The following is a 27,726-nucleotide window of genomic DNA, read 5'->3' as shown; positions in this document are numbered from 1 at the left end:
TCCAATAAAGATGTTAAAAAAAAACCCATCATGCTGCACGTCTTAAACTTATACAGTGATGTCAATTATTTCTCAATAAAGCTGGGGAGAAAAGAATTATAAAAAATGACAAATTCTGTACAAGTCCACTTACATGAGGTTCCTAGAATAGTCAAAACCATAGAAAAAGAAAGAAAAATGGTGGTTGCCGGAGGCTGGGGAGGAAGGGGAATCGGGAGTTATTGTTTAACAGGTGTGGCGTTTCAGTTTTACAAGATAAAAGAGCTCTGGAGATGGATGGTGGTGACGGTTGTGCATGAATATATTTCAGATCACTGACCTGCACGTTTAAGATGGTAAGTTTTATGTTTTGTGCATTTTACCACAATAAAAAAAAAAATGGGGGAAATTATGGTAGAGAATTGCAGAAGAGAACACAAGTTCCCTGTGGACAGTTAATTCCCAAGAGCAAGGGTGGAAGGGTATGGCCCCAATGCACAGCTTCTTGGTCCACTCACTGCTCGGGGCAGCCCTCTGCCCCCTGCAGGCAGAGAGAGGCAGGAAACAGAGAGGCCAATAAACAGACGGGGCTCCCAGTCCCTCCCATGGAGGAAGACACTGGAAACAGAGAAGTCTCCCTTCTCCCACCTCCCAACTAGCCTTGACTCCAAATACACCTGTTTTCGGATGCTCTCTGCCAAGATTCTGAATTTGGTCACGTGCATTAAGTCAACCAGGTCAATGTTAACAGTTAGAAGAGATAGCAGACAGCATCACTCTCAAGCCAGTAAAATAACAAGAGGCCCAGGCATCCTAGTTAATTTAGTCATTTTCCATCAGTTTTGGGACCCACAATACTACTGGGTGGTAATATAACTAAGAGGGAAAAAACCTTACAAAATAATACTATCACCTGTTGTCAATCCAGCTTTGGTTTCATGGCTTGTTCTACAGCCTCCGAGCCAGTTTGCTACCTGATTTGATCCAAAACGCTCCCAGCCACTGAGCTGCCAGCGAAGGTAAGAACCTTGCCTTTGTGGGCAGAAGCCACGTAGGATAGCCCTTTCTTAAATATTCGAGATGCCCTGTATTGAAGTCATTCTTTTCCTGGATGGCTAAAGGGCCTGAGGAATTCTCTGGAAGCAGTGTTCTCCGGCTGGGAAAGCCAGATAGAGGAAGGCAGGTAGAAAGGGAGGAAGAGACTCTTTAACACTCTTCAAGAATACTCCTTCAAGATGCCAAAAAGGAGAAACTCTGAACGGCATTTTCCCCAGACCTCTCAGGCTACTGGGAGCAGATCTTTGTGGAGGGGCTGGAGAGAATTTATCACAAAACAGAGAGAAGGCCCCAAATGCAAATGTTTGAAGATTTGGTCTGGTGCCTGCCTTTTGAGCTCAAAGGGAAAAGTACATGGGGGAAAAGGCCCTTAAAACTACTAGGTAATTTTTTTTCTGCTTTGCTTCCCCCCTGTGTAGAGCAAACTCTTGGGTTACATCCCAGCCTGGAATAAATCTTCTGGGCTGAATGATAAATCATGGATTGTAATGGAAATCACTATTGACCTTTAAAAGGGCGCTGTCTTTATATTTTCACACTGTGCTGTTTGAAATGTCAACTCAGAATCAGGAAAATAATATACCATGGATTTCTCTCCATACCTCTAATAACAGAGTTTGAAACTGACCTGGGAAACATTGGTATGGGTTTTCTCATTACGGTTTCAGCATCATCGGAAATGGTGATTAATGATTCAGTCTTGGGAACAGCATTGTTAGACATTGTAATTACTTTGTGAATTGTGTCCAAACAGCAACTAGCTTACCCTGTTCATTCCACCCCCCCTGAGAAATGGATGTATTTCAACCCTCATGTGGTAAAACTTTGTGGTTCTTGATTAAAAGCCTACATAAGATGGGAACATCATTTTCTTGTATTATTGTTTATCTTGTTTACTGTCTTCTCCTTGTCCAATTATTCCTTTTTCATTTCTCCTCCCATTTCTTTTTTTTCCTTTTCTTTTTTTTTTTTGCGGTATGCGGGCCTCTCACCGCTGTGGCCTCTCCCGCTGCGGAGCACAGGCTCCGGACGCGCAGGCTCAGCGGCCATGGCTCACGGGCCCAGCCGCTCCGCGGCATGTGGGATCTTCCCGGACCGGAGCACGAACCCGTGTTCCCTGCATCGGCAGGCGGACTCTCAACCACTGCGCCACCAGGGAAGCCCTCTCCTCCCATTTCTTAATGTACCAGGTCTCTCCGGCAATTCATTAGTTTTAGCTTTTCATTCTTCATTCTTTTTATTTCTAATTTCTCTATTTTTCCTCTAATTTCATAATCTTTCTCTCTCTCTGTATAATTCACTGGTCTTTTTCACTCCTTTTTCATTTTTCTGTCTGATTTATCCATTCCCTTTCTCATTTGCTCCAGAAGAACCTTTTAAAGCCCACAGATTCCCTTAGCCTTGTCTATTTGGGCTGACAGCCTGGAGTATCTTCCATCACCTGCCTTAATCTTCACATGACTGGCCAACATAAGATGATGGCTGAGCTGCACATAGCCAGCCCTTCCTGCCGGCTCTCTCAGCAAACTACCATGGAGAGGCATCGATAGACTTTCAATTGAACACAGAAGCTGGTGAGCATAACCTCTCTTCATTTTAAAAATATCTAGGTAGAAATGACTAACATTTTTCTCTGTTAAAAAAAAATTTAAAAAGGTTTTAGGGCTTCCCTGGTGGCGCAGTGGTTGGGAGTCCGCCTGCCGATGCAGGGGACACGGGTTCGTGCCCCGGTCCGGGAAGATCCCACATTCCGCGGAGTGGCTGGGCCCGTGAGCCATGGCCGCTGAGCCTGCGCGTCCGGAGCCTGTGCTCCACAATGGGAGAGGCCACAACAGTGAGAGGCCCGCGTACCGCCAAAAAAAAAAAAAAAAAAAATTAAATAGGTTTTAGATGACGTGGCTCTGCTGAGTTGTTCTGAGGGGTCTGTTGCAGCCTCTCTACAGAAGCGGGAGGGACCCCCACTCAAAATTTAGTTTGGATGTCAAGACGGAGAATGTCACACATATACCAGAAGGCTATGAAAAGGCTATGATATATATAATTGAGGCTTTTCTGGGGAGATCAGGGCAGACCTCCCAGTCAGGCCCAAAATGCCTTGGGAACACAAAGAAAGGAAGCTGGGTAGGGTTATAGGGTATAGACAGAGTGTAGGGTCAGAGTGAGGGTACCCACATGCTGGCAGGGGCTAACATCCTTTAAATCTCCCACCAAGACCAAAGGAGAGACCACTGTGGCTTTCTTATCAGCTTGCTCAGATGTGGGGCAGAGAGGGAGAAGAAGAGGTGAGTCTTAAGAGCTGTCAAAAGTGGAGCATCAAATATGGAGTTAGACTCCTTGCGAGATCTCTGACCCATGATAACTTAAAGCAAGTTGACAGTCCCAGACCTAAACCACAACTGGGGAAGCCCAGGGAGAGAGATAGAGAGAGTTCTACAGAGAATCTCTGGGGCTTGGAAAAGAGAAGCATCACCAGGCATGGTGAGCTCATTCATGCAATCTCTTTGGCCAAAGGACCCACAGGAACCTAAAGTCTTAGCCAAGTTAAAAAGCAAAGAAGAAGAGCTCACCCTGCATCTAGATGCAGACAGGGCCACCCACAAAATGTGATATAAACTTCACAGAAAGTGTTCCCTGGCCCAAAAAGTCTTTTGACTCAGGGACGGCCTAGAGTCGGACACACTCCTTCAGCCCTCCTTTAAACTCAGGGGTCAAAGACTCCCATAATGTTTAGAAGAGCACGGAAGAAAGAGCATATTTTGTGGACCTGGATTCAAGTCCCTTTCTTGCTACTTTTATGATCTTGAGAAATATACTCATTTCTGAGCCCCAGGTTCTGCATCTAAACAATGGGGATAAAAATACCTACTCCATTTCATCAATTCTAAAATGTCTTTTTCCTTGCATTTTAGCATCTCCAAAAACTGGGTACATTCGAGGACATCTTACAAATTTTAACTGGCAGCTTTTTTTTCTCAGTGGCACATAAAATAATGGTGCATCTTATGACAACTAGCATCTTAGATTAATGAAATTCAGTACTTCACAGGGCTTAGAAAATGCAAATGTGAAAAGATCTTGTTCACTCTAAACTCTATATAAATGTATTGTATACCTCTTGGAGTCTCATCCTTAACTGTAAAATGGAGGTACCAACTATGGCGTTGTTGCAAGGGTCAAGTAAGTTAACACATGGAAAGTGTTCAAAACAGTGTATGGCTCAGAGCAGGAAACCTTCGTATTATTATGATGCCAAGAACTCTGACTGAAGAGAAGTTGGTCATTGATCTATTCCCCAAACGCTGAATGTTCTGTGGGTGCCAGCAGGGCTCTAGAGTCAAACTCAATGGTTCTGAATCTTGGCTCTGCCACTTACTAACTCCGGGCAATGGACATAGTTTCATTCAGCCTCCTCTTCGGCATCTGTGAAATGAAAATTATAGCACCTGCTTCAGAAAGTGTGGGTGAGCCTTAAATGGGTCAGTCCTTGGAGAGAGCCTAGCATGGTGCCTGGCAAGTGGAAGTCCTCCATACATGCTAGTTACCATCTTTAGTAAGTGATTCTGCTTTGAAAAACATCTGGTCTAGCTGTAGAGATGGCCCAGAGAGAGAGAATTACAATACCACAAGTGAAACGTGGCTCCCCTTAATACACTGACCTTGTATAAGTCCTGTCAATGTCCTCTAGTCAAAGACCATCCAGGAACACACCTGAGGTCAAATAGAGTTGGTGCTGCACCCTGCTATGAGGCCACCTGACATCATGAGGAAACATGAAGCATCTCAGAAAAAGGGTATCAGGGGGACTTCCCTGGTGGCGCAGTGGTTAAGAATCCGCCTGCCAATGCAGGGGACACGGGTTCGAGCCCTGGTCCAGGAATATCCCACATGCCACAGAGCAACTAAGCCCGTGCGCCAGAACTACTGAGGCTGCGCTCTAGAGCCCACGAGCCACAACTACTGAGCCTGTGTGCTGCAACTACTCAAGCCCGCGCACCTAGAGCCCATGCTCCACAACAAGAGAAGCCACCGCAATGAGAAGCCCGTGCACTGCAACAAAGAGTAGACCCTGCTCTCTGCGGCTAGAGAAAGCCCACGCGCAGCAACGAAGACCCAATGCAGACAAAAAAAGAAGAAAAAAAAAAGAGAAAGAGTGTTCAGGAAGGGCTTGCTCTAGGAGTCAGGCCTGTGTAAGCTGATTTGCAGGAGGACTCAATGAAGTGAATTGGGAGTTGTGAGAAAGTAGGTAAATTTAGTGATTATCTTAATTTTTCTTTAATAGGCAGGAAGAAAGAAGCAGGCCTAGAGTTGTCACTGAAGAAGAAACAGTAGTCCCTCTTGTTAGCCAGGAGAGGGGGGTATTTGGTCATTTTTGCAGTTGCAAGGTGCCTGTTTTTATTCCTGCTCAGACATAATTTCAGAGTAGTCTCGTTTTTGTCTTGTTCCATCACATCCATGAAAGTCCCATCTGATGCTGATATCCCGAGAAATTGCTTATGTTCACCAAGGGCACATCCCCTAACTGTCAGCTATAGGGTGACCAACCGTCCCAGTTTGCGTGGGACTGAGGAGGACCCAGGGTGAGGGGCTAGGACACAGGATTTACAGTGCTAAGATGGAGACAGTCACGAGCAAATCGGGATGCACTGGTCACCCTAGCTCTCAGGGCTGCTTTCTCGTTTCTCGGGCCTCACCCCTTTTGAGAGCATGTCCTGTGAATTACCTAGTTTACACCCTATTGACTGGTTCATTTGTCTGCACGTGAGGATGTGCTTGGGAGGCAAAGTCCCAGCTCTTTCATTCACTGGCCACGGGGCCTTGAGCAAAGTGCTCAAGGCCTCTGAGTCTCCGTTCCTCCTCTCTAAAATGAGGTTGGTACATACTTCGTAAGGAGGCTTAAGGAGATAATGGCATCTTCAAAAATGCCTCACACATCATAGGTGCTGCATTGATGTTACACCTCATTCCTCCCCTAACTTCCACCTCTACCCCATCAGCTCTGAGCCATTTCATGCAACGGCCTCGGATTACCAATTACATCTCGGGAAGCTTATTTTTATAGCTCTTACTATGGTTCCAGATGCCTGTAAACACTTAAAAATTGATTTTAATTATATTGCCGCTGTTCCTTTTCTTCTCTTCAAAACTCCATTTATTTCTTATGCATCTCTATTCCCTTCCCCCGCAAGTAATGACCTGTAAGTAATGACAATAATAATAACAAGCCCTGCATTTCTAGAACACTTTACAGATTATAAAATGCCTTTCACCAGAAAACAAAAACAAAAAACCTGATAGGCCAGTATTATTACTTTCCTGTTTACAGATTAACAAACCGAGGCTTGGAGAAGCTGTGTGCCTGATTCGAGATCACATGCCTCGTAAAGAAACAGAACCAACCTTCTGAGTCTCCACTCTACTCTAAAACAACTTTCCCCAGGGGCTCAAAACTGGATTCCAATGCATCCCCGTTCCTCGAATAACAGAGGCCCTAGATGGGGCCTCTTGACAAGATGTGGCTACTGAGACAAGCAGCTCTCGTTTGTAATTTCCTGTGTTATCCCCCAGAGTCCACAGCTTAATTTCACTTAAAATCCAGTGTGGCTCTTGCCAGTCCCATGAGAAAATCCTATTCGAGATGGAAACACTGAAATCTGATTCAGAACTCTGCTGGATTTTCTTCCATCAGTTCGGCTTAGGCCCTGGCAGCTGGGCTCAGCTGGGACTGGATAATTCTAACTTCCTTTGACTTGCCATCCCCTTCTCCACTACCCCAAGAAGGGATGCCAAATGGACTCACAACTGTTGCCCTTTGGAATCCTTTAAGTGCTTAGGCCTAAGCAGAAATTACAAATAGGGTCTGGTATTTAACTCAGACTGATTCCAAAATATTTCCCCGTCTGGAGCTCTTCCATGGAAACCATTTGCCGTATGCAGATGCAGGGTGTGGGGCTGCAGGAGACCCAGGAATGCACGATCTACTAGCAGAATGTGTATGAACACAGACTACCCTTTCCAGGGTAACCAAAGCCAGTGGAATTTGTGATGAGGCAGAAAAGGCTAAGTTTGGAGACAGCAGATCCAGGTTCAAATACAGGTTCCCATGATCACAAGGTGAGCAGCCCCATGCTATGCACTCAGTCTCTTCAAGTATGTGCTTTCCTTTGTAACAAGAAAAAAATAATGCCTGTACTGCCCTTCTAGTTAGGGTAGTCCTGAGCTAGTGGACATAAAAGTACTTTAGAAACTGGAAATCACTGGACAAGCATAGGCTGTTAATATCACAGGGAAGCTTTCTAAAGTTTGCAGTATATTCTTCAGAAAGAGATTCACTGAGCATTCCAATTCTCTTTGGTCTTTGTTTTTTTCTTCTGGTTCCTTTGATCTCCCTGCACAAGCTCAAAGTAGCCAGAGAACAGATCTGCATTCGTTTCATAATTCACACAGTTTATTCAAGGCAGTATCTGGTATTCCAACTCACAAAGATAGCCCAAAAGAGCTTAAGTGATTCAAAGGAGGGAAAAACACTTTTCCCTCAAAATTTGCTTTGTGTTTTTTGTTTCTCTAATTTATAAAGAAATTTTACATTCTGTTTCAGAGGGGAAAAAAGAAACAGGAAAATAAAAGTACTTGAGAATTGGAAAGGGAAATTACATCTCTCATACTTAAGGATGATTGAAAAGGGATTACATTTATAAATAACAAAGAGTTATTCATAATGTAGAGTCAAGGAGGAGTTGTGAATTCACAACACAGAGAGATAAAATCATCAAAGTGATTGTTCCAAGTATTTGCAAATCTTTGCTAAGCAAAGATGAATTTGCTTCTTACAACTCAAGTCAGAATACTAGTAGACCTTTGTCCAGGGAAAGAGACATTTTTAGAAAACATGACCCACCTGTTCTTTACATCGTAATAATATTTCTTTCACCCACACAGGGGTTAATATGTTTTCTGAGAACTGGCAATATCGTTTACAAATAATTCACAAAGGACTGGGACTAGGGAAGTCCAGAAATGTGTTTCTCTGTGCTGTCCTTCCAACCTGGCCCTGCTTCTGTTTACGGTATCCCGTTGTTATATGTTTCCAGCAGAACTTTATTGTTTTAGGAACTTTCCATTTCAACAGGATGATTGACAGATGAATCTAGCTGTAAACAGGTGACAGGACACGTGCATACATATTAACCACATAGCATGAAATCCTACAACACGCACCAGCCCACAAACAATGGAATTTAAATTTGACAGTTGAATCTTGGACTCATTCCAGAAGATTTCGTTAAGGAGATACCAAAAGTCCTCACCACTGTGCAGCAGCCTCAGTTTCAAGGTCCCACCTCAGCATGAGGGGGTGCAAGTGTAGGAACGCAAACAGCACTGGGTGTCGGAAAGCGGAAACTTCTCTAAGTGGCCACAAGATGGCCTCACTGTTCGTCTGAATGTTAAATGTCAAATTTAACACTAAATGTTCATGTTAAATGTTCCAGTTGCAGCTTTAGCCCTCAAAGCAGGGTGGCGGGCACAGAGATATATTTTTTAAATTGCCATTGACAAATGTGACGAATCTTAAAAGTTGATTTCCCCACTCCCACCTCCCTTTTTGGTCTCTGGTGTGGCTGTCTTCTCTTTCCATTTGTCTGGTACATCAGAAAGCCTAGTTGCAAAGTACTTTGTTATCGTTAGATGACAGAGGCATCATGCTCACTACTGCGCCTTGAACTTGGGAGGCACTCCGTAAATAAGACTTCGTTTTAAGATCAAGGAAAAGAAGTTGGTTAGTAGAAGTCTGGTGAGTTGTTTTGTTTCAGATGAAGTTGTCACTCATTGTTTCACATAGGAAAGTAGCATTCTGCACAGTGTCCTTGTTTACAGTGCCAGTTTAACATTACTCCCAAGCTCCCCACCCCCTACCCCAGGCTTTGTCACCTGAGCACTGGTGAGTGCCATGGGGGGTTTAGTTGGCTCTTGGGTATTCAGTGGGTTTTTGTTTGTTCAGTTTTGGTTTTATTTTTTACAAATACCACCACTGAGGGAAGGGCCAGGAAGGGAAATTCTGTGATCTTTTAGTGTTTCTAATTAGTGAAGGAGGGATTAGACTAAACAAATATTACAGAGTTGTGACACTGATCCCCCAGTGGTAAGCAATAATTGTGGAGATTGGATTTCAAAAGCTCTGACAATTTACTTTCAGTTTATCTATTATAATACTTAATATCCAGTGATGCAGGTGGGTAAGGATTAAGTGGAATTAATGGTAGAAACAATCCTTTCTTATGGTAGTTTTCTATGCCTTCCCATTATAAATGAAAAGAATTGATCATCTATTAATGTATGTTCCTCAGAATGTACTCGGTAACAAAGAACCATGGCAGAAATCCCAGATTTCATTTTAAGGAATCCTTTGCAACTGATGTACAGAGCACTGTCAAGAAATGAGTACCAAAACACATGGTCTGTCTGGCTACCTGATACCTGGGCTACTCGCCTAAGAACGCAGAAGGCTACACTACCTTTAATATAATTCTTTTTAAGAGAGAGTAAAAAAAATTGATGGTTAAATAAAAACTTGAATTTAATGTCACAGAAAATAAAACAACATCAAATTAGTGAACCCGGAAGAATGGTTAGTGAAGAAGGTTCTAGTGGGGTCTGTCTCTGCCTGCGTGATTTTTCTTTTTTTTAATATTTTTATTTATTTTTTTTTAAAAGATTGCCATTGAAATTGTGATCAGGAAGTGGCAGCTTTTCTGTTGTTCTCTAGAAACTTATCTGGAAAATTATCAATAACAACATAGGTATAAAGTCTCCGGTGGAAGAAAATAGAATTTTATGCATTTTTCACTCTAATGCTACAGCTAAAATACTTTCTGTTCAACACTATATACTTTTGTTAAATTTCCCTGGTATCTTGATGCATAGCGATGAATTCACTACTTAATAAGTATATTCCCATAATTTTTAAAAATTGATATACTGAGGACTCTTTAAACACATCATAAATTGGTTCTGCAAAGGGTTGTAAAATAGTCTTAGGCTAACAGACAAGATGAGAATGTCCATTACCTGTACCTCATCACCACTGAGTATATCATTTCTTAAATCTCTCTTTTGTGTCATATGTTCTCTTCTGGGTCTCCTCATGTAATGCACTAGGGTTTGGGTGAAATTTCACAACATCCCATGACATGGGCTAAGGAATAAGCTTAATTGGATAAAGAAGCTTTCGAGGCCAGGGTCAGCATGACAAGGACCCACGGTCACTCCATCAGCCCATGAAGAGGCATGCCAGGGTCTGCTGGACCCATGCCCTATTCTTTCTTATATGACAAGCATGAGAGGGCAGCCTTACCAGCATGCCAAGCAATCTGGTTTGGGGGTGCCAGCTATTTACAGGAATTGTCTTGGAACGCCAGCTACCCAGCACCTGGAGACCCTGGAGCCCCAAGGATGTTTCAGTTCAGTCCCTCCCTTGGTAGGGGGAGGAAGCCTAAGTTCCTCAAGACGGTGACCTTGGGGATTGCCCCTCCAGCTGGGGGAAGAGCAAGGCCCTGAGCCCTGTTAGCCTCTGGCCCAGGCAACTTAATAGTCCACTAGGGCTGCCACAGTCTGGAGCGGTTTAAACAACAGAAATGTATTTCTCACAATTCTGCAGGCTGGAAGTCCAAGATCAAGGTGTTGGCAGATTTCGTTTCTCCTGAGGCCTCTCTCCTCGGCTTCCTTCTCATCACTGTGTCCTCGCATGGGCTTTCTTTGAGCACATGTGCTCCTGGTATCTCCTCCTCTTCCTATAAGGACCAATCTTATTGTTAGGGCCTCTCACTTATGACCTCATTTAATCTTAATTATCTCCTTAAAGGGCTTATCTCCAAATCAGTCAAATGGAGGGTTAGAGCTTCAACCTGTGAATCTTGTCGGGGGTGCAATTCTGTCTACAACACCAGGTAAGCACACAGGGTTATTTGGGACAACCCTGCTCCTTGCATAATACTTAGTCAGCTGATTAAGCAAAAAGTGGTATGACATAATAGCTTTTATTTTCATTTCTTTGATTACTATTGAAATTACGTACCTTCCACATACTTATTGGTCAGTTCTGTTTATGAACTTTGCCTATTTTTCTTTGGGGATATTAGTGTTTTACTCTTTAATCTGCCAAATATTTTTATAGAGAATGTCTTTTACTCCATTACAATTACCATGTTTTTTTTTTAATTGACTATGTTGATGACATAATTTGCATTGATATAAAAGATATTTGTTGATTATCTCCCCAGTATCCACACTCACCCCCTTCCCAGTAGCCTCCTAATGCTTTTCAGGGGATACAAGTGGGTCCAGAAAAGCTGGCTCCACCCCCAACCCCAGCTATGGTATAGACCTTGACCAAGTTAATCAGCATAAGCCGTGCCCTACGATTGGTCCAGGGTGGGCATGTGACCCAAATCGGTCTAATAAGGTGCTTTAAATACTGACACAAAGACACTCCTATTCCTAAACAAGAACAATGAAGCACATAACCTCAGGAGCTACTGTCAACCAGCTTGGGGAAATACGTTTAGGATAAAGCTCACAGCAAAGACAGCAGAGAGGAGAGCAATTTTTCCCAAATTTTACACTTGTCTCATCCTTTTTTACTGCCTCACTTGTGTCGAGTTCTCCCAATATATTCAATTTAGCTTTCACAGGAACAATTCTTTTTTCCACAATCATATTTTATCAGTGTACACAAATGCTTAATTAGATTGCATAAATACCGAAACAAATGAAACTGACATAAACTGGTTTGGAAACATGTTATTATCTGAACAAAACTGCAAGAACACACCAGAGCAAACTGATCTTGAGCGTTCGTCCTTCTGTGGTCATCAGTCAGTATGTTTTACAGAGGAAATGATGAACTTTTCTTAATCTAATGAATTGCTTAAGTGGAGATTAATCAGCTGAATGCAACTGAGTTTAATTTCTTTGTTATTTCATTTAGAAATTTCCCATAAATACTTGCACATAAAACTGTTCTAGTTTCATATTTTTGCTGTTCATTTATCAGGTCCTAGTGGTAAGGTTACGCTAACTTTATAGAATGAATTTGATGGTATCATTTGTTTCGACATAATTTACAGAGCATAAGAATTTGGTGTTTCTTGAAGAAATGCACTAATAACATTAACAGATCTCAGAATCTCTTTTGGAGGTAATTCTTTTATAAGTTCTTCCAGGGTTGCTTTTCTTTCAGATTTTCTACTTCTTGAGTCAGTTTTAGTAATGTGTTTTCTCAGAAAACCATCTACTTCATTAGGAAGATTTCTAAATGTATTACCATAGAGTCAAACATGACATTCTCTTTTAAATTTTTCAACTTTTAACTGCAGAAATTTTTACGCACACATAAAATGAGAGAGAATATGTAATGGATCTCCACATATACACTACCCAGCTTAAAAGTAATCAACATTTTTGCCAATATTCTTTCATTTATTCCTCAATCACCTTTTATAAATGGAGCCCTATATTTTTTTCAGCTTTACTGAGGCATAATTAACAAATAAAAATGTAAGATATCTAAAGTATACATAATGATAATTTGATAGGCGTATATATTGTGAAAGGATTCCCCCAATCTTGTTAATTAACACATCCACTTTATCACATATTTATCTTCTTTTTTCTTGGTGAGAACATTTAAGATCTAAAATCTTAGCAAATTTCAATAACACAATACAGTATTAACAACCATAGCCACCATGTTATACATTAGATCCTCAGACCTTACTCATCTCATAGCCAAGAAGCACTGTAAATTTTTTTTGTTTTGTTTTTCCATACGTGGGCCGCTCACTGTTGTGGCTTCTCCCGTTGCGGAGCACAGGCTCCGGACGCGCAAGCTCAGCGGTCATGACTCACGGGCCCAGCCCCTCCGTGGCATGTGGGATCTTCCCAGACCGGGGCACGAACCCGTGTCCCCGGCATCGGCAGGTGGACTCTCAACCACTGCGCCACCAGGGAAGCCCGAAGCACTGTATTTTAAAACAAGTCCCAGCCTTCCTATTGTTCCATTCGTATAAACTTCAGTAATTCTTCTTACAGAAGAGAACTTTTTAATATAAAAGTTTAACCACTTCTATGCCTATAATTTTATCTTATTTCTCTTTAAAAATTTTTTTTCTCTTTCCGTCTCTATTTTCCCAAGGTTTTCTTGACAAAGATATTGGCTTTTCAGTGAATTGGCTCTTAAATTAATGTATTAATTCTACAGTTTTTCTGTTTTCTAAGTCAGAGATTTCTGTTAATAGTTTACTTAATATTTCATTCTTACCACTGCTTTCCTTAAGTTGGTTCAGTTTGTTTTTCTTAGGTTGAATGCTTGCTTGTTGAATAATGAACTCCCTTAAGAATATCAATTTGCTGAACACAATTTTGGCCTCATTCCTTATGATGTTCTCATTTCCCATATTCTCTAAATCGTCTATAGTTGTCGTTTTTTTTTGTTTTTTTTTTTATAGTTGTCGTTTTTAATCTCTACTTTAAACTATGAAATATATAAATTGTTTCTTCTTTTTTTCCCATTTCTAAATGAATGTGTGTTTGTTTACAATGTCTATTAATTTTATAGCATTTATTACCTTTCACTCACCTCCATTATTATATCACATATTATAATAACACTATATTTTAGGAAAATTATTATTTTTAAATCATATATATTCACTTTAAAGAATGTTAACACATTCTGTTTTGTGTCTACAATTAGTCAATTAATTAGACTTTATTTGGTAAATTTTGGCACTCTCCACCAACTCTTTAAAACTAAAATACTGCAATACTTTAATACTATGACTTTCACTTTGATATACGTCTTGGTCATCTAGACCACATCTTTAAGAAACTTCTTGCCAAGATGACATTGTAAGTATATATCTTGAGGTCCTCTCTTCTGCTCCTTTATTGATAGATAAAATACAAAAGAGGACTTCCCTGGTGGTCCAGTGACTAAGACTTCACACTCCCAATGCAAGGGGCCCAGGTTCGATCCCTGGTCGGGGAACTAGATCCCACGTGTCGCGACTAAGACCCAGTGCAGCCAAATAAATAAATAAATATTTTTTAAATAAATAAAATACAGAAGAAAATAAAAGTCACAGCCATGTTAACTAGACATTGTGGTGGTCATTTTGCAACATACACAAATATCAAATCATTATGTTGAACACCTGAAACTAACACAGTTGACCCTTGAACATGGATTTGAACTACATGGGTCCACTTGTACACAGATTTTTTTCTCAACAGTAAATGCTACAGTACTATACCGTCCACAGTTGGTTGAACCTGCCAATGCTGAACCGTGGATACAGGAAACTGAGGATGTAGAGGAATCACAGATACCGAGGGCCGATGCTAAGTTATACCCAGATTTTTAGAATTTTAACTGTGCAGAGTGTCAGCGCCCCTAACCCCTGAGTTGTTCAAGGGTCAACTGTATAATGTTGTGTGTCAATTATACCTCAATTTTTATTTATTTTTTTAACTTTAAATTTTACATTTGTTTAAAAAACAAAATGAACAAATGCCCAGAACTGGAACAGAAATACAAAGCATTAGATGTAGCAGTGAAAGCTACAGGCCTCCTGGGCTCCAGGTCAAGAAGCAATCTGAAGTGGCCAGAAACTCAGCTTCTGTGGGGTTAACAGGTCAGGTTGATACTGATAATATTAATAACCAGCACAACACAGGCACCAAACAGTGAGCATGGATGCAGCAACCACTAGAATAAACTCTGGATGGAAACAAACAATTGGGCCCGCCCAGAGCATACAGGCTGACTATCGCCCCTAGCGACAGGAATAGGAATACCCCTTGGGAGGCCAGGCTCCTGGCCTGAGACCAGGGCCTGTAGTGAGGCTCCCCAACTCAAGAAAGGAAACTGAAAGCAGCGGCTGCCTGCGACCTTGACCACGGCATCTGTGATGCTGCATGCTTAGGAGGGCACACTTCAGCCTTTCCACTTGGCTGCCAGCCAAGCTGTCTATGGGCTCAGTGACTGTATCTGTGACATCCCCAACATCATTGTGGGGCAGGAGCACCAAGCAAGCCAATATAAGACCTGGGGACCCCACGGACCAGGTGGAGACAAACCTCAAAACCACAAGAGTCGGGGTGCAGGGGATCAGAGAGAGAAAATAGGCAGAGAGAATAATAAAGATATAAAATCTTCCTTTCAAGAAGGGCCTGCAAACCGAAATCCAAAACACAGGAAGAAAAGTAATGTTAAGAAAGAACACCAACTCCATTACAATCAATGGATGAAATCGCTGTTAAAAGAAAATTAAAATGACACACTTTAAATTTTTTTTAAATAAATGTATTTTAGTATCCTCAAGAAAAGTAATTTTTTTAATTTTTAAGTAGCCATGAAAAAAAAAAAGAACAAGAAATTATGAAACTAAAAGAGGCAGAAGCAAAACAGGAGAAGGTTGATATGGAAAAGAAAACATCAGCGAGTAACTTTTTCAAGAGAGCTCTATGCGTGGTATGTTTCATGAGCCCTTACACATCTGTCATTCTGCTATGTTTACACCTGAAAAACAACTTGGCTGAGTATAAAATTCTCAAGCTATACCTTCTATCCCCCAAATGTATAGTCATCATTCCATTTCCTTCTGCCATTTATCTTTGCAGGAAAGAAGGCTAAGGCCAATCTGTATATTTTTCTTTAATAGATTTACAAGGGGGCAAGGGAGGCTGTCTGAATGCATCTGAGGTTCTTTCATCTTTGCAGTTCAAAGAATTTGTACCAGTGTGTCTAAGTATGGTTTTCTTTTCATTCATTTTGCTGGTACAGATTGAGTCCTTTTTATGTTTATTTATCTGGTATTGCTTCTATATCAGCCAGTGTTCAACTGTGGAAAACACAACCCACAAGTTTAAGCAGAGAGAAATTTATTACAAGGTATTAAATTATTTACTAAATTGCCAGGAAAATGGAAAAAAAAGGACTCTAGACCTGTGTTGTCCAATACAGGAGCCACAGACAGCTGAGTGCTTGAAATGTGGCTAGTCTCAGGTAAGATACGCATCAGTACGAAAAAAGTGATATCTTGACTACATGTGGAAATTATACTATTTTTTGATATATTGGGTTAAACAAAATATATTATTAAAATTAATGTCACCTATTTCTTTGGACTGCAACTGCAGCTACTAGAGAAGTTTAAACGATGTACGTGTGTTCTTACATTTCTATAGGAGAGTGCTGCTCTAGACTGACCTTCCGTGACTCCCAGATGCACGTCTGAGAACTGGGCTGCCAGTACAGCTGCTGCTCCGGCCCCCACAGGGCAGTGTAGAGTCAGGAGGCTCCTGCCAAGACAAGAGCTGTTGCCACACCAGCTGGCTCCAAAACTCTGCCGCCTCTGCCCCCACCAGGAAGCCGACCGCCGAACTGGAAAGCTGCCTCCAGAGTTGCCTCTGCCATAATCAGCACCAGCAAACTGGATGCCTCTGACCTCCCTACCTGCTTCTCTCCCACACGACTCACTTCTAAATCCAGTCTCACTTGAGTGCGTCATCTTGGAAGAACCTAAATCATATTCGAAACTGCAGGCAACTGTGGGAAGAGTGGGACTTGGCTCTACATACTACTAGAGGGTTGGAATGCGTTTTGAGCAAGCGAGTCTGCAGTAACTAGCACTGCTTCCATTAAAAGCGCTCTTGTTTCTTCATTATGAACACAAATCCTTCTTGGATTGAATCACTGTAGGTCTACTATGTGCTTTCCCATTATCCTTCTCTTCAGTCTAGGAAAACCTCTCAAGTTTCCTCTCAATGTTACCACTTCCATTTTCTACAGTATTAGTTTGGCTCCTTAATACTTCCAATTAGGATTTTAATTTTTCTAATAAATATTAGTTTCCTCAGAATTCTACGATGAACAGTACAAAACTGGAAGTTATAGAAATGTATAGCTAGGGGCCCCAACCGAGTCTAGGGATGCTGTTCTTTTTTCTTTATTCAACAGTAGTTTTTTCCCTAGACCCCATGTCTTGTTTCATTTTATTGTTTGCTTATCTTTGAAAGAAAAGAGATTAACACTTAATTGGTATTTGCCCAGTATGTATCATCCCATTCTCTGTCCTTCGCCCTCAAACCAAAGGCCAATCAGTTTTGCATTGAACAAGTTGGATTTATTACCAGTTGTAGTAAGACAGAATTATGACATGGGGAACCACAGGGCAATTCAGTACAAGGATGTAGAAAGAACTTATTTTTGGATTTGGGCTTTGATTGGGTGATGTGGCGAATTAGGCAGTGTCAGAAAGCCAGGACAATTTTATCACTGTGTATCTTAGTAAGACTGATTTATAGGGAGGGCAGAATGGAGCAAGGTGGAAGGTATAATCGACAAGGAAACAGCCATTACTCATTTTAGCTGGCAGAGGCTTCTTGGTATTTTGTGACTTGGACAATGTTCATGTGTTGTCTGTGTTCAGACATAATTACCAAGTGCTCTTTGTTTTGGCTTTGAAGCATCCTGGTCATGGAGTGGCCCTGTCTGATGCTGATGTCCTGTGAAACTACTCATGTCCAACAAGAGCACATCAAAACTTAACTGAGCGCAGGCCAGCCTATAATGACACCAAGGGCTAGTTCCTGAATGTCAGGGACTGCTTTTCTCCTTCGCATCACTTAGGTGCTAGTATAACTCCACTCTGAAATCCGCTTCTGGAGAGAAAGCTGTTGACAGTTCCTTGGCCCAATTCCCAGGATCAAGCAGAAATTCATCTAGTGTTACTGCATCTCCACTGTTGGTTCTCTCACTCTCTGAACAGATGCAAAGTGTCCTAGCTTTAACTCGTACTAGGGCTCATCTCCAAGATGAAATGCACCAACCCCAATCCCTTCGTGCTTTCCTGCCATTCATCTCTGGAAATTACAGACTATGAGAGTATGAGGAAAGAGAGATACCCATGGGAACTGTGAGGAGAGGAATACTCCAGGCCTCTCCTCCAGCAATACCCACACTGTACAGGTAAGGTCAAAACATACCCTGCATTTTGAACCAGGGTACGGGCAGTAGAAGACTGAAAAATAGTCCTTTGAGAATTTTTTTTAATTTTTTTTTTTTTACTTAAGTATAGTTGATGTACAATATTATATGATTACAGGTGTATGGTATAGTGATTCACAATTTTTAAGGTTATATTCCATTTATAATTGTTATAAAATACTGGCTATATTCCCCATGTTATACAATATATCCTTGTACCTTATTTTATACATAATAGTTTGTACCTCTTATTATTTTTAAACAAAAATACTTCCTCTATTTCCGGCCACATTGCATTTCTCAATCCATTTCCACTGGCTGTTCAGTAAATGAAAGTTCTCCCAGGTTCTGCCAATACATTAAAAGTTTATTTTAGTTTTTGAAAATGTATTGCCTTTTCTTTTTTTGGAGAAGATATACCAGGAACTTGTAGCCAGGCACCATGATTTTCAATTGGAAACTTGTCAATCCAAATTTGTATTGAAAACATTCTTACCTTGTCCAGCTTTCCATGCCCAAAGATATCTCTGAGAAAGATACCAAACTTGTCTTAGCAACTCACACAGGAGTCTGGATCACCCACTGAAGTTCACTAAAAATGGCTATTTAATTAGCATGTCTAACTACTCCCTGCTTATCTTTATAAAAACGAACCAAATGTTAATGTAATCTTGGCCTGCTGAGATAGGACACAGAATGTGGAGAATGATACGTGATTTTTCTCTGTTCAGGCACCACATAGACAAATAGAGAGACCCACATCTACACCTGTATATACAACTGGAGCTTGTTTGGGATAGAGTGATCCATGTGTGAGATGACTTAAAACCATGTCATATGAGTAACAGTTAATGGAACTGAAGATGGCCAGCCTAAAGAAGAGAGGATTTGGTGGCAGGAATGGGGGATGGGGCTTCAGGGCAAGTAGAAATATAATGGTCTTCAAATATTTGAAGGCCATCAGATAGAAGGATTATTTTAAAGGCAAGGACCAGGTAAGGACCAGAATCAATAAGTGGAAGCTTTAAGAAAGAGAATCACAGTTATGAACTTCCTTCTAGAGCTGGGCTCCATTAAAACAGACTGTCACTAGAGGTGTCTTCTTACCAAAAAAACTGATTAGCAGGGATTTTTATAGAGGGGATTCAAGAATATACTGGGTGATTCATCTAGGGGACCTTTAATATCTTTTCCAATCTTAAAATTTAATGATACAAAGAAAGACTAAGGAGGAGACTGTGGATAGTAAATGTAATGTGGGATCGCAATTTGGATTCTGGACAGAAAAAGAACATTCATGGGGAACCTGGCAAATTCAGATAATGTCTATAGATTAGTTAGTAGTATTGTATCAATGTTAATTTCCTGGTTTTGATCATTACACTATGGTTATATCAATATAAGATGTTGACATTAGCAGAAGCTGAGAAATGAGTATTTGGGAACTCTGTACTATTTTTGCGACTTTTCTGTCGTTATAACATCATTTCAAAATAAAAACTTTTAAAATATTAAACAGAAATATTAAAAACTTCAGAAAAACAAAGAGTCCATAATACCAAGGTTCCAGAGAATAGTCTGTTACCTACCTATCCCTCAGGCCCGGCCTTCCTGTAATTTTCCTAAAATTACTGTTTATTTAATCAGTTTACCAGACAGGCTAAAGTTGGTGGTGTACACCAGGTAATAGTTTTATTTTTCTCTAATCACTCCTTCCCAACATGTTCTGTCAAATCATCCTTCCCCACCTCTGGGCAATATCTCAGGTCTACCCGAGATTTTTAAACTTACTTTCAAGAATTAAAACTCATTAGGGAATTCCCTGGCAGTCCAGTGGTGAGGACTGTGTACTTCCACTGCTTGGCTGGGGTTTGATCCCCGGTCTGGGAACTAAGATCCCACATGCCGCTTTTCACAGACCAAAAAAAAAAAACTCATTAAAAAGTCCTGTTTAAAACTTCAATCACATACTCAAATCAGAGTCCCCCATCACCATACCCCAGCTCCACCCCAACCTAAGGCATAGTGACTACAGCCTACAGCACGGAAAGGAAGTACTGTCTATCCTTACTCCATCTCCTTCACTGTCCTTCCCCCCCACCTCCCCCGCCACTGCTGCTTCCGGCTTCTCCAGGGTCAAAGCATGGGGCAGGGGGATTAGAGGAAAAGAAGCAAGTGTTTCTTCCATGGCCGGTACTGTTACAACACAGCAGACCCTGGTCTTGAGGTAGGAGCCCATTTGCTGGCTCTCTCCAGTGGGGTCATTTGTGGGGCTTTCAAAGGCTCACTGTGCGGACTAGCCAGCTGGAAAGCCCCCTCCAAAGCAAATGCACTCTCCCACTTCTCCCAGAAGTTTCTTGCAAACTGCTCAGCTCCTACTCAGAAATATATCATAGAGCAGCTTATTGCTGGGGTCCCTTCACCCCACCAGCAATGCTCCTGGTTCAAGGCCAGCTGTCTTCCACTGTAACTCCTGGAAGACGCATGTCCTCACCCCTAGAAGTTCTGGTAGCGCAGACATGCTCACTGTTGCCCTCTTCACTCATTTAGGGATCACTGTTTGTTCTGACCAGCCTCCGGCATTCCAGACTCACCAGGCAGGAAGCAAGCACCAGGTCCCACTCATGCATATCCCTAAATTCCAAAGACACACATCCATTTCTCCATGAATTCTCCACCCTGCTCTATTTCAATCCCAGGGTACCACTGGAGCCCCCAATTCTCTCAAGGGTCACCTCATAAGAAGAGAAAGGGAAATGCCACAGTACCGTCCACTACCCCAGAGAGTCTTTAATCAAACCCTTTCTCCTGCATGAGTTGGAAGTATGTGATGGAAGGTTGATACCAGTTTTGCTGTCTTTTCACAATTTCTGCATGCATATGGCAGCGCTAGTACACCATGCAGAAATCTAGGGATAATTATCACTTTTTGTTCTCAGCACTGGGGCTTCAGATGAAATATCAAGACACCATGAAAAATTCCATTTGATATCCTGTTACACTTAAAACACACCATGAACGCCTTCCATATAAACCCTCAGCCCTCAGCAGGGCTATCTGCAGACTACACAATGAGAAACAGAGAAGCTGTGACTACTGGCACAGTGCTGCATCTGGGCTGCTCAGATAAGACTTTGGGAAAGATTCAAACCACAGCCTTTTGCAATAGTTATGCAATCACTTCCGGCCCACTGTCATGCTGAATTCATTCCAGAAAACTGAACCTTCCTTAAGAGGCTATCAGAAAACTAAAGTAGAAAGGGTTGTAACTGATGTGTAGAAATATCCTTTGGGGGACTGAAAATATAGGAGAAGAAAAGACTCAATTAGGACAAAATAGCTTTATACAGTTAAAGGTCATTCTGCAAAGAAGAGAATTAATAAATCATTCTGAATCGTCCCAAGGAAGATGTTATAGAAGCCACAGAGAAGCCAGTTTTGGGCCCAATAATATTTGTTCATTCACTCATTCATTCACTGACTTCCTGCTTTGCTCCAGGATCTGAGTTGGGGCTGGTGTTGCCATGGTAATAAGATTTGGTCCTTGCCTTCAAGGAGCTCAAAGAAAATCTCCATAATGGAATAAACACGGGAAGTAGTATGACCCCCCCCTGGATCCCATACTTGTATATCCTGGATGACAGTGAGGAGAGATGATTCAAAATTCAGGAGTGGGAGGAAAGAAGCAATGAAAGAGCTGATCTTTAGAGCCCCTCCAACCCACCTAAACCTGAAGTTCTACCTATGCTCTGGAAGGCGTCGACATAAGGCATGATGTCCTGCTGGCAATGTGCATAAAATACAATGAGAAAGTGAAGGAACTGACTTGGTTGCAGAAATTAATTTCAGACCAGAAAAAGGAGCAAAAATATACAGAGCCCAACATGAGGGATGTGTTCATCAAAATGCAGAGGACACTCAGTAACAGGATTTCCATCAAGGAGTCCTAGTGCAGCAGAGGAATTCAGGTAGCTAATGAGTAATGGAAATGCTTAGAAATGGTCTATATGTGCTTGTACTGAAACACAGAACAAGGGACAAAGATTTACAAAACTTGTCCAACAATATTAAATGGGACATTTTCTGCCTCTACACTGTGACTGAGGGAGTGAGGGTGCTTAAATAATGTGCTGGACACACCAAGACATCCACCATTAGCTTATATACAAGAAAGAGTGCCAACAAGATTGTTAGTCCCATGGTGTAGAAAATTACGCCACTGCCCTCCCAAACCGCGTAGGAGGAGCTTCCAGAAGAGCAACAGTTTGTCATGTGAGGTAACATATTCACAGGTTCCAGGGCTTAAGGCAGGCACATCTGTGGGGGGGCATTTTTCTGCCTATCACTAGAGGGTTTGATCTGTGTTTCCTGGAATTTGGGGAACACAGAGACTGGTGCCTGATTCTCACCTAGTAAAGCCCAAAGGGGAGAGGCCGGCTGGAGCTATCTATGATGGAGAGCAAAGAGAGAACACTGTACTGCTAGGATTTAGAGAGGCAACATGCCAGGTAACCTGGGCTAAATGGATGTTGCAGAGGAGAGCCAGGCTAGAGCCTCCTTAAAAGCACCCCATCTAAGAACACTGCCCACCAGGGTCCAGACAGCCTCAGCAAAAAGGTTACACAGTGTGAACTGCTGGAGTAGGGTTGAGGGCATGACACAAGAGGGCAGCAGGAGACTACCTCTCCCACATCAGGAAATGTTTCAACCTCAGAGGTCTCCAACAGGGTGGGTGTCCCCAAAGAACCAACAAAAGCACCCTATTTGATAAATGGTCAGTATTTGGATGTCGACTATGCAGAGGGTTTTTGCAGACTAACACCAACTAGGTTTATTCTAAAAAAAAGTTCCTCAACTTCTAGCCCCTCCTTGCTACCTAACCCTGGAGCATCTAGCAAGTAGATGCAAGAGGTAGAAAGAGGAAGAAAGAAAAGGCAGACACTGCCTCCCCCACTTCCCACTTCAAGACTCTGGGAGGACATGGAAGGAGAATCTTTTAATAGACATGCGATTGAAGTCTTGATTGGGCTAGAATTTTTAATAACTGAAACTGCTCTAATCCCCCACGTCCAGAAAAACAAAAACCTGAGCCACCATCCAGGAGCTTGGAATGGAGTTTATATCAAGGTTTTATTTGAAGGCAGTGGTAAGAAAGAATAAAGTTGTTTCCTCCTGGCAGAGCACCCAAAGCCAGTACATCCAATATACTGATCACATTTGGGGGTTGGGGCCCATCTAGGATCCTTTAAGAATCTGAATACTGCCCAACAGATGTGCACTTGCTCAACAAAAAACTGTAGACACATAAAAGAGAACCACCAATCCATCTCAGAGAGGCTAGAGCAGTCTTTGATGGGTGAGATTCTGCCCAGAGACTTACCTATGCAATGGCACCTAAACTTCCCTGGGAGGGTAAGCTCTATGCTGTGCTTTGTTTTGTTTAATGTCAGACTTGATTTAGGGCTTGACAAGTGAGTCTAGTTTTAAGCGAGGAAAGGAGGGAAAGCATTCCAGGAGGAAAGCATTACACAAAGAAAGTGCTATAGACTGAATGTTTGTGTTCCCCCAAAATTCGTATGTTGAAACCTAATCCCCAATATGACCGTATCTGGAGGTGAGGCCTTTGGGAGGTGATTAGGCCATGAGGGTGGAGCCCTCAAGAACGGGATTAGTGCCCTTATAAAGTGACCCCAAAGAGCCCCCTTTCCCTTCCACCACGTGAGGACATGTATGAATCAGGAAGCAGGCTCTCCCCAGACACCAAATCTGCCTTGATCTTGGACTTCCCAGCCTCCAGAACTGTGAGAAATAAATTTCCGTTGTCAATAAGCCACCCAGTCTAGTGTATTCTGTTCTAGCAGCCGGAACAGATTGACAGAAGGAAAGCAATGGGATAACAGGTGGGAATGAACAGGGCAACTGCAAGGAAAAGAGACCAGAGGTACTTGACTAGAGCAAAAGATGAGTGTCCAGGAAGTAGGAAAAGGAAAGTTACCTAAGTAGGGCAGAGTCTTTAAAGATGGCAAAAGAAGTTTGGGTTTGTTGCAATGTATAAAAAAGAACCATTAGGGCTTCTGAGACTGAGAATTGGCACATAAAAGTGTTATGTTCTGTTCTGTTAATGAAAATAAGCAAAATGGGTTAGAAGAGAGGAGTGGGGGTGAGAAAAGCTCAGGATCTGCTGCCGAATTCCTATGGTGACTCTGCTTTTTGAATGGAAGTTGGAACCTGTGATGGGACAAGTAGGATGCACCTTAGATCAACAAAAAGAATATCTGAATTAAGGACATCCCAGAAAATCTTTGGTAATTGTAAGTACAGTCATGTAGCAATGAGGAGGTGTGATTTCTTAACCCCTCCTTCTTTGTTATAACATGTTGCAAGATGAGATCTCCCCAATCCTTCTGAAACTGGCCACTTTGCAGACACGCAGGAAGTTATTTAGCAACAGTTGCACCATTGTGAGATTTCATTCCTTTCCAAAGCTATGCATTAGTTAGACTTCTATTTACAACCATTCATCTCAAGCAACCAAAACAAAACAAAATTATTCTGAATGTGAATAAACTAGGTGGCTACCTCCATGAAGCTAAATTTCTCAGAAAGTGCCACGCTCCCTTCTTCATTCTTATTGCACAGTTGGGCGTCATGGGTACCAGCCATGCCAACAGTATTAATACTTCTCAGGAAGGACAGTATAATTCCTCTCTGGGAAAACGTTTCTCACACACACACACTCCATTTAACAATATAACTATTAGATAATTAATAAGTACCTACTGTATAGCACAGGGAACTGTACTCAATTCTCTGTAGTGACCTATATGGGAAAAGAATCTAAAAAAGTGGATGTAATGGCGGACTCCGGGAGGGTTCCCACAAAGGAGTACTTACCAGAACTTCTGCTGCCAGTGTCCTTGTCCCCGCGGTGAGCCACAGCCACCCCCCACCTCTGCAGAGACCCTCCAACATATTAGCAGTCCTGTTGAAGTCCTTCAATCAAATCCTGCTAGCCTTCAAAGTCTGATTCTCTGGGAATTCCTCCTCCCGTTGCCAGACCCCCAGGTTGGGAAGCCTGATGTGGGGCTCAGAACCTTTACTCCAATAACTGCTGGACCATAGCAGATGAGAGAATATGGAGCAGACTTGGACCCAAGCCATAGACTAAAACCAAGCCCAGCCAATCCCAGCCTCAATCAGCTGAACCCCAGATGAAAACTGAAGGAAGGTTCAATCACAAATAGTTAAATAAAGGCAAATCCAAGTAACCTGCACTTCTTGGCCCTGAAGATAATGGCCAGCATCAAAGCCACAGGAAGGGCACTGAGGTGATAATGATGATGAGATGAGCAATGGCATGTGCACATGGGAAGGTGTTCGTAAACACCTAAGAACATCGTAAGATGCTCTGAAAACACAGAGCATCTTTTCCAGCCTTCTTTACCTATGTGCAAGTTCAGTGATAAGGAATGTGCCCTCTACTTATTAGTCATCACTGAATGGCTCTGGATGAGAAGGAAATAATTGGGAAACTTCTGGAAAAGACAATCTACTTTGAGAAGTGAAGAATGGAATCCTTGGGAAGAAGATGAAAAAAATGAGCAAAAACACAGACTTCAGATATTAAATAAGTCCACAAAAGAGAAAAAAGACTTCCATGTACAAATCTGGGGCAAAGCTGCCATTGGTTTGTATTTGGGAGCATATTTTTGGAGGTTTACTTGAGCCCACTGATGTGAATGCTCAGCGGAGAGAAGGAAATTTAGTTGTTGGAAGAACACATTACAGCTTCATTACTGGTCCAGCTGTGGTCCCCGGGTACTTCTCTGTTGATGAGAATAATGTGGTACTCGTTCTAAATGGAAGAGAAAAAGCAAAGGTCTTTTTTGCCACCCAGTGGTTACTTTATGCACAAAATTTAGTGCAAACTCAAAAACTCCAGCATCTTGCTGTTGTTTTGGTTGCAAATGAACATTGTAATAATGAATGGATAAACCAATTTCTCAAAAGAAATGGAGGCTCTGTGGAACTACTTTTCATAATATATGACAGCCCCTGGATTAATAACATGGATGTTATTCAATGGCCTTTAGGAGTAGCAACATACAGGAATTTTCCTGTGGTGGAGGCAAATTGGTCAATGCTGCATATGAAGGGCCATACTTGTGTAATATTGTAGGAATCATTTATGAAAATTCATCCAGACAAGCACTAATGAATTTTGAAACAAGATGGGAATGATAAGCTTTGCTGGGTTTCAGCAACAGAACAGTGGCAGCCTCAAGAAACAAGTGAAAGCCTTAAGAATTATCAAGATGCTCTGCTTCAGAGTGATCTCACATTGTGCCCAGCAGAAGTAAACAGAGAGTGTTACAGAATATAAGAGGCTTGCTCCTATGGCTCCGTTCCCATGGTAGAAGACGTAATGACAGCTGGCAGCTGTGGAAATTCATCTGTTTACCATAATGCTCCTCTGCAGTTACTCAAGTCCATGAATGCTCCCTTTATCTTTATTAAGAACTGGAAGGAACTTCCTATTTTAGAAAAAGAGAAAACTATAATTTTACAAGAAAAGATTCAAAGAAGAAAAAGGTTACTTCACTGGTATCAATATTTCAAAGCAGAGCTAAAAATGAGATTTATTAATATTGTGGAAAGTTCACTTTTAAAGAATAATAAAGGTTAACTGTAATTCAAAAATTAATTAATTAAAAATTTTAAAAGTGGATATGTTTATGTATAACTGATTCACCTTGCCTGTACAGCAGAAACTAACACAATGCTGTAAATCAACTATACTTCAATAAAAATTAAAAAAAAAAAAACTATTGTATAACCTTAGCTCTCTCTGTCTTGATTTCCTTATTCAACTCCCACTACCATTAAGTTCCCCTCCATGCACTACAGCCACATGAGGTTGACATTAAGTTTGACATAATTTTCTAAGTTTTGAAGCAGTAGAAGAAATTACAAATGACAGGACCAATCATTTTATCATTAAAAATTCAAAATTTATGCTAAAATTTTTTTAATGGAAAGAAATACAAAATACAAAATAATATTTATAGTAATTAAATAAGCAAAGGGTTAATACCTACGTTAAAATGCACTTGTGAAAATTTCATAAGAATTCTACTAAGGGTCCCTGGACACAAATGAATATATGGCATAATCAAAGAGTTTGCATCCAAAAATAGAAATTATAATTAGTAGACACAATATGGGGAAATGTTCAATCCACCTAATAATCAAAGAAATAATCATTGAAATAACAACAAGGCACCACTTTATACCAATGTGATTTCAAATTAGAATACCCAGATAAGGTAGTGCACTTGTACCTGCATAGAATAAAAAGGTATGATAATGATTTTTGAAAGAAGAGTTAACATAGTAAAGAACTATTAAAATGTTAATGTTATTTGATTCAGAAATCTTATTTCCATGGACTTATTCTAAGAAAATAATGCAAAAGTTTTTCCTAAACTTACATAAAGATTGGCAATATACTACTAAAACAAAACAAAACAAACCTGGGCTGTCTGCCTTATAAGTTTGGAAATGGTGAATAAACAATGTTCCACCTAATTAATAGAACAAAAGAATCCTTAAAACAAATGAGAACAGATTGATTCTTGGGTAGCAGG

At 41.3% G+C, this 27,726-nt stretch overlaps 1 long non-coding RNA gene and 1 pseudogene across 1 annotated transcript in view; one reads left to right on the top strand and one right to left on the bottom strand.

Annotated features, from left to right (window-relative positions):
- LOC115852594 (ribitol-5-phosphate xylosyltransferase 1-like) overlaps positions 1-26,765 on the top strand; it is a 35,239-nt pseudogene extending 8,474 nt beyond the window's left edge.
- Positions 1-27,726, bottom strand: part of LOC115852986 (uncharacterized) — a 394,615-nt gene that overhangs the window by 312,022 nt on the left and 54,867 nt on the right. The window lies entirely within an intron of this gene.

Source organism: Globicephala melas, chromosome 10 (genome assembly GCF_963455315.2).
Source record: "Globicephala melas chromosome 10, mGloMel1.2, whole genome shotgun sequence".
Classification (NCBI taxonomy): Eukaryota; Metazoa; Chordata; class Mammalia; order Artiodactyla; family Delphinidae; genus Globicephala; species Globicephala melas.
Note: the sequence above shows the minus strand (reverse complement) of the source record. Positions and strands in the feature narration are given on the sequence as shown.